Below are 13,231 nucleotides of genomic sequence, written 5' to 3' on the forward strand. Positions count from 1 at the left end.
CTGAAAGACATGTTTGATATGATAGCCTTGGATACAGCCATACAATAACTCAAACACATTACAAAATGCATGTGTTTACTTACACCAACAAGCATAAAATTAAAGCCATCTCTTTTGCTATTGTATTAAATAAAAAAACCCAACGCCATTATATCTCTTGGAATTCGGGAGACCCCCCCACACAAATGCACCCCACTGTGTGTTTTAGAAGGGTGTCTTAGACCTTCCCATCTGCTGCAGAATGGCTCTGTGGAGAAACCTTGACTGGAGCTGAAAGCTGACCGTAAGGGATCCACACAGGCCAACATCTCTGGTACTTAGTCACTCAACCTGCACAGGTACACTAAGCACAGCAGAATCTGGCACTTTGTTAACAGATCTTTCTGGATGTTTCTTACTATTTCAGCAGATTATTACTTGGCTCTGTCACCATCCAGTTCTCTCTCTGATTTCCAGAGTAAATTTGAAGTCTTAATGCATTAGAAAGCATGAGGAAGCACTGGGCTGTTATGTAGGTACTGAAGGTAGCTGTGATTTTCAAAAGTACAGTGCAAGACAAATGCCTGGAATCAGTGGCATTCAGACTGGAATTTAACAACTATTTTTAGAGTGAATGAACAGAGAGAAACATTTTTAGTCTTAGGCCCTCAGGTGTCATCCCTCTCCTTTCTTCAGTCTGAACTGACATGGGAACATTGGGCTAAGATTCAGGTAGTTACCCTTGATCCAGGAGTAGACTAAATCCAGCACAAGTGTAAGCAGACACCAGGACTAAGACTTGCTTCTGCCACAAGTCAGGATTAGTTTCTTTCACTCATTCTTCCACAACAATGAAATAATCTTTCCCCGTGACCTGTACTGGCTCCTGTAAGACTTTCAAGCATGGATTTGAAGGTACAGACAGAACATGTGGTCAGCACAAACCCACTGTCAGACTTATCGTGTCTAAACCTAAAAGTCATTAGTATAACAGGTAATTGAACATGGCATCAACTGAACACCTGTTCAACCAATCATCTCTCACTACAGAGAAGACTTCTTGGTGGAGAAATAGTTCTGTTTGTTCCCATTCTTACCTTAATGTAATACTGCTGCTATATTTTGTCCTCCAGAAAGCACTAGAGACTGTGTCATTGCAGCTCTTTCTTTCCACTAAGTGCCTCACAGAGATGACACACCCCAGCGGTGCTGGGCCTGAGCTTGGGAACATCAGCCTGTTCCAAAAACCAGAGTTCCCACATAACCACATAACTCGCTGCTATCGAGTTACTGGGCTAGCCACAGATTGACTAATGTAATACTCACTGAGGATCAGGAGGCTGTAGCATGAGTATTTAATTTCCAGGACAGAGTGATTTGTCCTTTAATATCACAAACACTTTAATTATCAGCTCACAAATAAGTACTAAATCCCCATCTGGCAGCCTTGCACAGTGCAAAACGAAAAGGGAATCTGCAGTCTTTAACTTGCAGTGATGTACCTGGACATCAGGGCCCTCTGCAATCTGTCGGTGAAGTTCATACCACTGGTGCTTCCCCAGCTGTGGGGAACAGGCCAAGGACAGGAGAGCAGCTGGGACTCAGCACTGCAGAGCATTGTTTGCCTCAGTGTGACTGAGGAATATAATTCTCAGGTTGGATATTACTCCCTCTCACTTGGTGTTTACAGACCATAAACCAAGCGGCAGTGATCAAGAGCAATTCCTTTTCCCCCACGTGCCTCACTGATAAAATGAAGCTTTCACTGAGAAATTATTTCAGTCTTAGAAAATCAGATTTTTTTTCTCAGCTAGAAGGGTCTTTTGAATTGCTCCTTGAACTCAGGCTTCACATCACTCGTTGCTTATTTCTTTTAGCAACCAAACTGGTTCATAACCTGCAAGGGGAAACTTCCCCCCAGCTATAACAGCTTAGACTAGAAGAAAACAGGACCTACTTACATCATCTTCAGTAGCTCAAAATCCCCAGACACACTGATCATGTTTTCTTTACCAAACCAGCTCAACAATACTACAAATCCTCTAGAAAATAGGGGAATAAGAACAGACAGTAATTATTGGATTCAGATGTTTACACCAGCCAGTCTCCTGCTAACTACCTTTAATTGCCAGTGTTCTCTAGCACAGGAGAGCTACATAAACATTTGCAGCTGTTAACAGCTATTTCTTGCTTATGCAATTTCCCCGTGTTATGTAAAGATTTTTTTGGTATCAATCAGGAAAGATTTGCACTACAATATTTTTTAAAAATCCTTAGGTATCGTACTGAATATGACAGACAAATGTCTGCAAAATAAAACATATTCATTAATCAGAAACTTGCAGGGAGAGTTCATTGAAAGTTTGCCCACCTTCTGCTGGGGTCGCTAATCCTCTGTGTAGCAATCTGCTTTCTGAAAGAGATTTCTAAATGTTAAACCATAAACTCTAAGCTAGGAAGTTGTTTTACAGTAGATCATCCTTCTCTAGATATTACAATACCAGCAATCTTTCTTAGTGTTTGATTTGCATAGTAATCAGTGAAGAATTTAGTCCCAGCACTGTTATATCTCTAGCTAGCTGTTGTATTCCCTGCGTTATTTTATCTTTATGGTTATAGTGCTTCAATCTAGAATGACTTTCTTCATTTTACAGCTACAACTCGTCTTAGTGGCATCTATAAAAACATAATTCCTTTTGAAATTTGGCTGTATGCCTGCTGCTTCTTCTGACCGTAAGGGACCAGGTACTATGAAGAAGGGCGAAGGAGTTCACGTGCTAGGCCAGGTGAAACGCTTTTGGGCACCATTTCATTTGTTAGAGCAACGATTCTGATGCCATGTGATGTCAGCCAGTAATCTGTGAAATGACTGTAAAAAGCAGAAAGAGACTCTGTGCATTCAAAGGAGAAATACAAATAATAGATTAATTTTCAGAGTCCAACCTGATGTGCCTTTGGCTCTAAGTTAAAACCTCTGTGGTATCACAGCACAAGGTGATTGAAGGACTTTTTTTTCCTTTTAAAGAGGCATTTACAGCACCTTAGGTTAAAGAATAAAAGAAAAATAAGAAACACTTTCCTAATTAGCTTCTATAATGAGAGGGAGGAGTGGAAAGGAACCCCCATACAGCTTTGATTGAAATTGTGTCAAGTGCTGTCCAGCTGAACTTTTTCACGGTGACTATAAATCATGAGCTACCTTTAATACTCACAGTTGCTTTGTCTGTATATGTACCTAAGCGTCTTCTAGTGAAAGCGCGAAGCCAAGCGATAAACATGTTAGCAGCTGTTGAGCTCGTATCTGCCTTTCAGGAAGGCAGGCGTGAAGAAGGGGCTGCATTAGTTGCCACCCAAATGAAAGGATGCAGCATGAGCATCGCCTGTATTAGACTGCAGCGAATGGGAAGGAGCTGCGACCGATGCTCTGTCCATGGGGCAGCTGAACCTTGGCTCTTATTAGACGTCAAAAAAATCCACATACAAGCCATGCCTTTAGGGTGCTAGGCTGCTCTTATTTCAGATTTGAACTTCATCACCAATATCAGTGTTGAAAGAGATCCGTATATCAGAAATCCCACAGCGTAGTTTATAGATGAGCTCACGTGTGATCGGTGGGAAGGAGACTCTAAAGTAGCTGATAAAGAAAAATGTTACTTGGATACAAAAATGGAGCAAACCTTTTGGCCAGCTTAGCAAACTGTAAGGTATGGGAGAACTGGCAAAACAAGAAGAAACCAGTGAAACAGCTGTTCAGTAACAGCCATTAGCTTCCTTAGTTCTGTTTTCTGGAATAAGATGCTGATCTTACCTGTTCATTTACTCGGGTAGATGGGAAAACATTGTCACGAGGGGTCAGATGTAGCTGGGGTGATGGGTAAGTGTATGGGCAGGAAGCAATTAAATGGCTGTAAAAGAGTTGGGCAGAATATAACATAGCATGCCAGGTCCAGCTAATGAACCTGCCTGAATTTATAGGTGGATAGAACATGTTAAGATACGGGTCATTTGAGTTCTCGTGACAGGTCAGATCTGTGGAGTGGCAAGCGTAGCATCGTTATTGAAATAAGTGTTGGCAAGTATTAGGAGTCTGCCCTTGTTTAATAACATCTAATTTTATAAGCGGTTCTGGATGATATCAAGTAGCTGTTCAGTCAATTAAATGCACAGAAAGAGGTGATGATGGCGCTGGATTACTGCACGGGGTCAAGGCACTCCCGGGCGGGTGGGACATCTCTCCATCCGTAGAAATTCTTATTTGTTTGTTACTTATGCTCCGGCCCTCCGAGAGCTCAGGGCAAAACTCTGCTGGCCTATAAAGTTCTGTTTCTGTGCCAAAGTATCTCTGTCAGCCACTTCAGCTGCACGACACCTATCATCTCACACCCCGGCCTGTCGGTATTGCCAAAGTGATAATCTCGGCACATCTGTCTGAGCAGGACCCCGGCTCAGCTGAGGGAACACCAGGGCTTTTCTCTGCTCTCTGTTTTTCTTTCCCCCGCAGGAGCTGTGGATGGCTGTGCTGAGCACGGGTGAGATCCCAAGGGCACTTTGAGGATTTGGGGTAAAAACTTGTTCCAGAGAAATCAATGGGAGTTTTGCCATTGACTTTGGTGGGGCCGGACTTCATTCATGAAGTGTTGACTGTTATAATAGATTTCCCAGCCCTGCAGGCAGCCCATGCAACAGTGTAATGGACTGAGCACTTTTGCTTCTAGAAACGAATCCCCTGGCTTAGGCGAGGTCTGCAGAGAGCAGCTTCCCTGGGCCAAGCCCGTTAGCCGGGAAGCCTACCACCTGGTACTTGCAGGGCCAGGCGGGGCTGACTTGTGCCTCCACCACGGGGGGACAGGCACGCACACCGTCCAGCTCTGCGAAGAGCCACAAGCTCCAGCGAAGAGTGGCCCAGGTGGTTGTGCCTTTGCAGCGAGCTGGTCCCTCGAGCAACAGCAGCAAGGGCGGAATTTCCCAGCTTGCACAATGGCCAAGCTGGCCCTCAGCAGCCTCGGCGCGGAGATGGCACACACCACCATCTGAGCCACAAGCAAAGGGATGAAGCGCAGCTGCTATGGGGCGGGGAAGCTGCTGCAGCAGCCAGCACTGACCCTGTGCTGCAGCCACAGAGAGGCCCTGGTTTGAGTGCCGCCTGCCATGTCTTCTGCCCTGGCGAGATGTCCACTTTATTTAAAAAGAAAAAGAAGAAGAGAGAGGAAATCCTGCTCCATTGTCCTACTGCAAGTGGAAAAGGGCTGAACTAATTCAAACCAAACGCAGAACAGAAACTCCTCCCAGGCGGAGACATTTTCCTGTCAAGTTTGAGCCCTAGGAGGGTTTTTACAGCTGAGCAATAAACTCTTGAAACAGAGGTTGAGGGCCTGGCTAGCTCCAGGCTTCTAATACAAGGAGCAGCAGAGAGCAACGGGCACTCTTGAATGTGTGGGAATGTGTCAGGCTGACGCGAAGCTGGAAGGTACTGGGGGAAGGAAGGGGTTAATCACCACGGTTGCCCAACAAACATTTCCTAATATTGTCACTTTTTAGCCACAAGTTGCAAATTCTCTGTTACTATAGAGGCGAGATGTTGATACTGGATGCATTTTCTGGGTTTTATTCCTTTTTGTCATTTTTCCCATGAACTAATAAGCCACAGTGGATTTGAAAGTATGAGCAAATGTGAACACTATACAAAGCACTTTTATGTTCTATTGACATTTTCTTCCCACCCTAATAATTTAGAGCTGTTAACATAAAAAAAAAAATAAGATGATCATACTTCCCATCACTTTCATTTCCCAAGTTTATGAAGGAAGAATCATGAGTAATTTCCCATAGTTATTGTTTGCAGCACAACACATGGTCTCAATTACCAGGATAAGAAACACAGAGAGGGTATTGGTGAGGATAAACGATTTATCTGTGCATTTCATTCAAAATGCATTTTCCATGCCATAGTTTATATTACTCTGATCAACCATCATCTTCCTTATTTCACTTTATAAACATAATCCAGCTATTCTGAGCAAACCTTGGGTCACAAGAGCTCAGTTTGCTGACATACTTTTGGAGCAGTGAAGCGTACACAGAGCAACCCTCCACCAAACCTCCTTGCCGCTAAAGGTATCTACCCAAGAAGAGCAGATCTGGACAAGTCTAGACTAATAGGACACAAAATAACTGTTGGCTTTCCCTTTTCTCATTTCCAAGGAAAGAAAAAGGGGTAACAACTAGTATCAGGATCCACTCCCACACAGAACAGAATTGTATGCGTTAATACGCATTTTCTTTCTGGCAGCTTGGAGGTACTTCAGTTGCCTTTGCACTACTGTTGCCTTGGAAGTGCCATTTCTGTGTTAACGTAGCGACTGGCTGCAGCCCGTAGCCGATCTCTGCGTGTGAGCTCTGTCTCTGGAGCAGATGTTCGAAAGCCTCCCGGTACATCACTCCTTTTGCACAAGTAGCAGACGAGTACCATCCACATGTGACTGTGCTGAACCAGCGGCAACGCCAGGACAGATCACAGCAGCTCCATGTGGCAGAGCAACTGGTTATTGTTTCAGGACTCTGTTGTTGCAGCAGATCTGAGGAGTGTGCTGCTGCCTGGCTGGGACAGGCGGGTGGCACTGCTGAGACTCGCAGCAAATGGAGTTTGGTCACTTGCAGATTTTGCCTGGATGAGGCTTCAGCCAACAGCGAAGCCAGCACTGATTTCTCTTTCACCCTCTCTTCCTGTCTGGTGCTGCAAGAACAATCTTCAGCTGCTTCTCCTGGTTAGAGATGATGCAGGACATGAGGTATTTCATGCTCTGGAGGCTGGTGGAGGGGTCCCCCTGCATAAATCCTTTACCAATTCTCTGTTTTTTGGGTGAATTCCTGGCTGGTCTGTGGGAACTCAAGACTGCACTGTTTGTTAGCGTAAATGAGCCCAACACAAATAATCGGTCTTTTTCACCAGAGGATTGTGCAAGTCCTGCCAGACTTGGCCTTCAACGTGGGCCTGGTGGTCACGTTGCGACCCACAATTTCCTCCCATGGTTTTATCTGTGCTGTCACTGTAGAGCAGAAAACACTCTTGTTCCCAGCATATTTTGGGATGTCGGAGTGCATGGTAGGCATACATATGAGAGACAACATGATCTGTAATAAAGTAAATCTCCTGTAATGTCATAATCAAATTATGGGGCAAATGTATAACAGGCAAGTTCACATGGAGCTGGCTTAGTTGAAATGTGAAATACAGTTCTGCTTCTTGGTGCACAGCATCTTGTCTTTGCTCTGAGAGCAGGTACTTTTCAACCCTTTTCTTTATGCATTTCCTTTCACTGCTGGGTTCTGCTTTTGGCCTTAATCCATGCAACACAGACACAATACACGATCTAAAGAGAAAGACCAGGTCCCCTCAGGACCTCTGCACATCTCTCCCGCAAGCTTTGCTGTGCCGAACAGCAGCTCTCATGCCCCGAGTCTCCACTCGGGATTCTCCAGGTCTGGCCTCATGGTGTATCACACCACACTTGTGCCCCAAGAGCAGAAAAAGCTGCTGGTCTAACATGTGGCAGCGTCTCGCCTCTGTGGTGCTTTGATGTAAGAGCTCTGCTAACACAGGATCTCAGAGCTTTACATCCTTTGTTGCAGCTCCTTCTCCCCAGTGCTGCGAGGACATTGCGATCTTGAAAAAGTACAGGGACATCTATTACAGGGCCAGGTTAGAAAAGTGGAGGCAGAAAGCTGAGAGCAAAAAGATTTCAGTGAAGGGGGTTTATACCTTTGGCAAGTACAATTTAAACACCTGGGATGGGAAATCTGTTAAATTCTTTCTTGGTCAGTTACCTTTTTTTTTTTTTTAATTCGGTATGAGGAATTGTCTGTAAGGGCTTATTAATCTACGCTCAATACTTGTTAAGATCTCATTATGGACTGATCTTGATGGGCCTTGGGTTTTTTTCTGTTTGGTTTATTTGGTATCTCCTTCCCAAGTCCTGTGGACAGCTTTACCGTCATTCTTGGAGTGCTGGTTGGCTCAGGAGCGTCAGCTGGTGGGAAGGTTTGCATCCAGGCCGGTAGCCTAGTGGAGCTGGCTACCGCGAGGGCAGATGCCTGTTGATTCACGTCAAGAGTCTTCCGGGCAGCCGCTCTGCCGAGGCAGCGCTGCCGCATTGCTCCTTCCCTTTCTCCTCTCTCCCAGTTTCCTGTTGTTTCAGCTTTGCACTGATGTGAATACAGACTGACAGTGCGGTTCCCTTCATACTCCTCGTCTGCTCTGCTCTGGCACCTTCCTCCTCTCTTCCTGCCTGTCCCTCCAACCACGTGTTCCTCAAAGCAGCAGCAGCTTGTGCTATCACCTTCCTCTCTGGACTCAGCACTTACGTTTGCAGTTCAGCTGTTCGTATTTTGCCTCATAGTTGAAGCCAGCTCCTGCTCAAATATTTTCCATCTCCAGTTTATGTTTGGTGCAAAAAGAATCTCATGATCAAGGGCTTTAATGATGATGTAGATTTTTTTATTTAAAAAGACAAGTTTATGTCTGGAGATCCCTTTAAAGTGCCTGAATGAATCTGAAGAAATCGACATGAGAAGTGGTTTCAGCTCTTTTCCATCTTTAAGGCGTCTGTGCTGTGACAGAGCTGGCACTGGCAAGCCAAGACCCATAACCCTTTTGGGCACCTCTAGGCTGGAGAGCTAGCACCACATCACTCTCAATCTCACCAATTCAAGTAGAAAGCCGATTTCTCCACTTTGTGCTTGGATGTGAGCCGTGTTTCAGTGCAGTATAGGGATGAGGACCATGGGCCTTGTTCCCTTCTGTAGATTCCTTAGCTGAATTTACCCCTCAAAATGCCAGCACACAGTATGGATCTTTTTGGGATAAGCCAAACCTAGAGTCAGTGCACTCCAGGCTTGGAAGTTGCACATGCAACTTCAAATTAAGAGTTTGGGGAAGGCTTAACTATTTGGAGGATTTACTGGGGCAGCACAAGCCGTGCCAGAGCGCTGCTGGACAAGCACGGTGTCACCTGGGGTGTGGGGACCCCTGCTGCTGGTGCAGCGTCACAGCTGTGTGCTCAGTGCAGTGCGGGGCTGTGGGCTCCCACCCTGTGAAACAGTTTCCGTGTGGTTTGGTTTTGGGACTCGCCTCTTTGCTTGGTTTGTTTTTTACGGTCAAAATTCGAAATCAAAGTGAAACTCAGCCAAAGTGCCAAGGTTTCCTGGTTACAGGTTGAAACCAAGCAAAAAGCCCACAGTTTGTACGGTTTCAACCTAAAATCATAAATCATCTTTTATTCACCTAAAATTTGTTCCAAATTTATTCAAAACTTGGCCCAGGATTGCTTGAAACTGAGCCCATCTTCAGAGGGAGGTTCATGAACCTCGATAAACCTGGCCTGAGCCTTGTGTCTGTAATGAAACCCAAAACCAGGGGAGCTTCACCTGGTTTGGGTTTGGTTATAGGCATTTCTCACGGCTCTAGTATTTATTATGATTACAATAACAACACATTTATAGAGAGCTGCAAGCACACCCACATTGCAAAGTGAAAAAGACCAGACAGCTTTCCTACCTGCCCGAGTTACCAGCTGAGTAATGTGCTGCACTACAGCTACAGTCAAACTTGGTCCCACACGGGCTGCCTCAAAAGAATCATTTCTCTTGGGTTGTCCCAGACTGAAAAAGAAATGCATCACCCTGAAGCACCTCACTCAGGAATGATAGGAATAAAGAATCAAGCTCCAAAGAAAACTAAGTGGTTTTCCTGGCTGGTTCATCCAGCAGCCTCAGAGACGAGCTGGGGAAGCTGGCACAGCCCGGGTCCTGCTCACCAGCACTGTCGCTTTTGATTATGTCCACACAGCTGGCTAACCCAGATACTTAACCAGAAATCGTTTTTCCAGCAGAAAACCACTGGGCACTGTCCTTTTTTGGGGGGTTTGTTTTGTTTTCTTGTAACTGGTGCTGCTGCATCTGCAGGGGCAGTGTCCTGTGTGGGTGTCCCCAGGGACTGCCACCCCAGGGGTGCGTGCTGGGGCATGGGGGCCTGTCTGCAGCTTTCCAAAGAGCATGGGGAGCAGCTGGGGCTCCGCCAAACTCTGTCTGGGACACGTTTTAGTGCAGAGGGGCAGTTCCCATGGCTTTGCGCCTGCTGGAGTTGTCACAGCTGACGAGCCCATGCGGCTCCTTGTCCTCTTCTCCAGGGACACCTCAGTACTTCAGGGGCTGCTCCGGACAGAACAGCGATTGCATACATGCTCTCCCAACCCAAAACATCTGGTTCTCGGTTCCTGCCCTGTAAAACAAGGATGACAAACACATCCCGACCTCACAAGGGTGTAGCAAGGCTCAACACACATGTTTGCAAGGCGCTCACATCCTACAGCCCTGGGAGCCATAGAAAAGCTCATAAACAAACAAACCTGCAGACAGGAGCGTTGAACCAGGGCGAGGGCTGGGCCTGCGCTGCCACCGCATGTGAGGGACGGGTCCAGCCCACGAGAGGGAAGGAGAAAAAGCCCTTCCTGGGTACTTAGCAAAGGTTTAGCACAGTGTCACTTTGACCTGGAAGGGCCAAGATACAGTTTTCTGTCCAGACTCTTCAGAAAAACCCACATTTTTAGTGGGCTGAGGACTCAGCTGTACACTAACGGCACAGGCTGGACTGGCCGGCACCAACACGTGGCTGCAGCCCGGCTTTGCCAGCACGTTCCTGCTGGCCGGGCAGCCCCGGCCTCCACAGCTGCTTCCTGCCATCCCTGCACCGTGCATGGGCAGGGTAGAAATAGAAAGCAGAGCCTGAAATACAAAACCAAACACTTTGGTGACCTCTCTGGCCTCAAGGTTCCTCTGCTGAACTCAATGGTAAGCTCATAATTGAGAAGCTGGCTTGGGCGTGATATTCCTCAAAAGCATTTGTCACAAGGGTGTGAAATACTTGGCAAGTTTTGAGGACAGCAGAAGTAGATTGTTGGAATTTGTCAGAGCTGAAGTCACTGGTATCTTCAAGGTTTTTGCTGCACAGGAAGATGGTCTGGTCTCATCTTCGGGTGAACCAAAGCACACAGCCCTCTCCAGGGGGACCAGGTGTTCCCCTCCAAGTCTCTCCGTGGTGACCGTGGTGAAGCGCATGTGGCAGCACCATGGAATCCTGCCATGGACCACCTCCACCTTCTCGGCACCCGCGGTGCCTCTGCCTGCTCCGAAAGCAGCGCTGGCACATCCCCCTCCACGGGGACAGCTCCTGGCCGCTGCAGCGCCTGCATGGGGACCTGCAAGTGACAGCCCAGGAGCACCAGGGCTAGTGCAGGACCAGCATCTGCGAGTGAAGCAGAAGCCACATCCATTGGGATATTTTGGGCCACTGAATGACTGCAGCATTCTCCCCCCTTCCCTTTTTTTCCCCCCCCTCTTTCTACCTCTGCAATCATTTGTACTTTCATTAGTGTAAATGATGGCACATTTTGCCCCAAATTAGAGCTGTCTGCCCATCCTTAAGTTTTGTCAGCATCCAGAACCAGCGTGATCGCGCGGGTTAACGAGACGCTGGACCCGCGCTGCCGATGCGCAGTTTGCACGCAGAGCACCTGTGCGCAGGTGTGTAACCGCAGGAGCTCGCGCAGGGGCTGCACGGGTTCCTGCAGGCACCCAACACGCCTGAGCCACAGACAGCAACTAGAAGCTCTGGGGTTTTCTGAACACAAGAGTTGTAGCCGAGCGTTATTCTGCCAAGGCTGCGATAACACAAGGGCTCACTCTGGGCAAATACTCTGGAAGCACACCGCCAACCTGGATCTACTGGATTACCCTGCTGTACATCATGTCTTGGCCTTAGTTGCTGGCCACTCCCTCAACCTGAAGCCAACCAAAGCAGAAAAGCTTAAAGGCTTGCTCAAAGGAGAGGGTGAAGTAGGCAGAATCCTGGGCCCAGTCACCCCAGCTTGGGGAAGCTGGTCTGTCCCATCAGCTCCTGTCCTACCTGGCACGGGGCAGCTGGGGCACTGAGGGGGGTACGCAGCTCCTGCGGCTCCGCGGGCAGCCCTGGCCTCGGCAGCTGCTCAGCGCTGGCTTCCACTCTGCGACTGAAAATGCAGCATATTCTGGCACAGCAGTGAAGTTGAAGAGCTGCTGCCTCCTTCTTGCCTGGTGCCTACCGAGAAAGGAGCAGCACTGCAGCGCAGCGTAGGCTGTTAGCCCGGCTCGCCTGGGCAGCAGCCGTCACATCCACATGAGCACCGTGAGGTACTCCTGAACCTAACGGTTCAAGTCCAGCCTCAGTTTTAAGGGGGAATCCTACAAGCTGCCTCACACCAAACATCAGTTTTGAAAAGCAGTGAGAAGGCTTTGGCGACGCCAGCGCCACCAGCCCAGCTCGGCCTCGCGCAGCGGGTTTGACGCTGCCTCGTACCGCACTTACCTGGCGCGGTGCTGCCCAGACTTGGTCCCAGGACGGCGCAGGCAGCTGTCGGGCAACAGCCGTGCTGTCCGGCTCTCCAAACAGCTCGGGCCGGTCTGTGCTGAGAAGTCTTGACCACATTAGCTCTTCCAAAGCACAAAGCTGAACTTGAATCACAGCGCAGAACATTTATCTTAGAGAAAACCTGAGCGTGACCCTTTGGGACCTGCCATAAGAAAGCAAACACTTCAGGTCCTTTGAAAGTCAGCTTAAAAGGGAGGCTGGAAACAGTCATGCTCTGCCAAAATACACGTCAGCTGTCAAGTTTACAAGATATAGTTACAACACACAGCAAGAGAATGATTCGAAATGTACAGTAACAAGCCATCTTTGTTAAACTCTGTTAACCAAAAATTACATTTATTGTCCGTGCATGCATCTATGCTGGGTCACAAGCGCGACCGCAGCGGAGGGAAGCCACACTGGTTTTTCAAAAAATTGAAGATTTTGCCATTTCCTTGCATTTGAAAAATACCATTTAATTGCAAAAGGATACACATTCAGAAAGACCTCTGCTTCGGTCTGCCCAGTGCTTAGAGGCATTCCGGGATCCCACTGTCAAATCAAATACAGGAAATTACTTTAAATCACTCTGTAGGTTACAAACCACTTTTTAATTGCAGGTCTCGCGCAATATTATTATGCGACCTTTGTACTTCACTGTAACTAAGGAAACTGCAGGAATTCAAACAAATGTAAATAATTGTACACATACAGCAACTAAAACTGACAGGCAAAAATGACATAGCAGGTACAGGGCACTGCTGCAGGAAGACAGATGAATAATTGCACAAGGGAATGGGCGTTTATGTGCAA

Source organism: Columba livia, chromosome 11 (assembly GCF_036013475.1).
Source record: "Columba livia isolate bColLiv1 breed racing homer chromosome 11, bColLiv1.pat.W.v2, whole genome shotgun sequence".
In the NCBI taxonomy this organism is placed as follows: Eukaryota; Metazoa; Chordata; class Aves; order Columbiformes; family Columbidae; genus Columba; species Columba livia.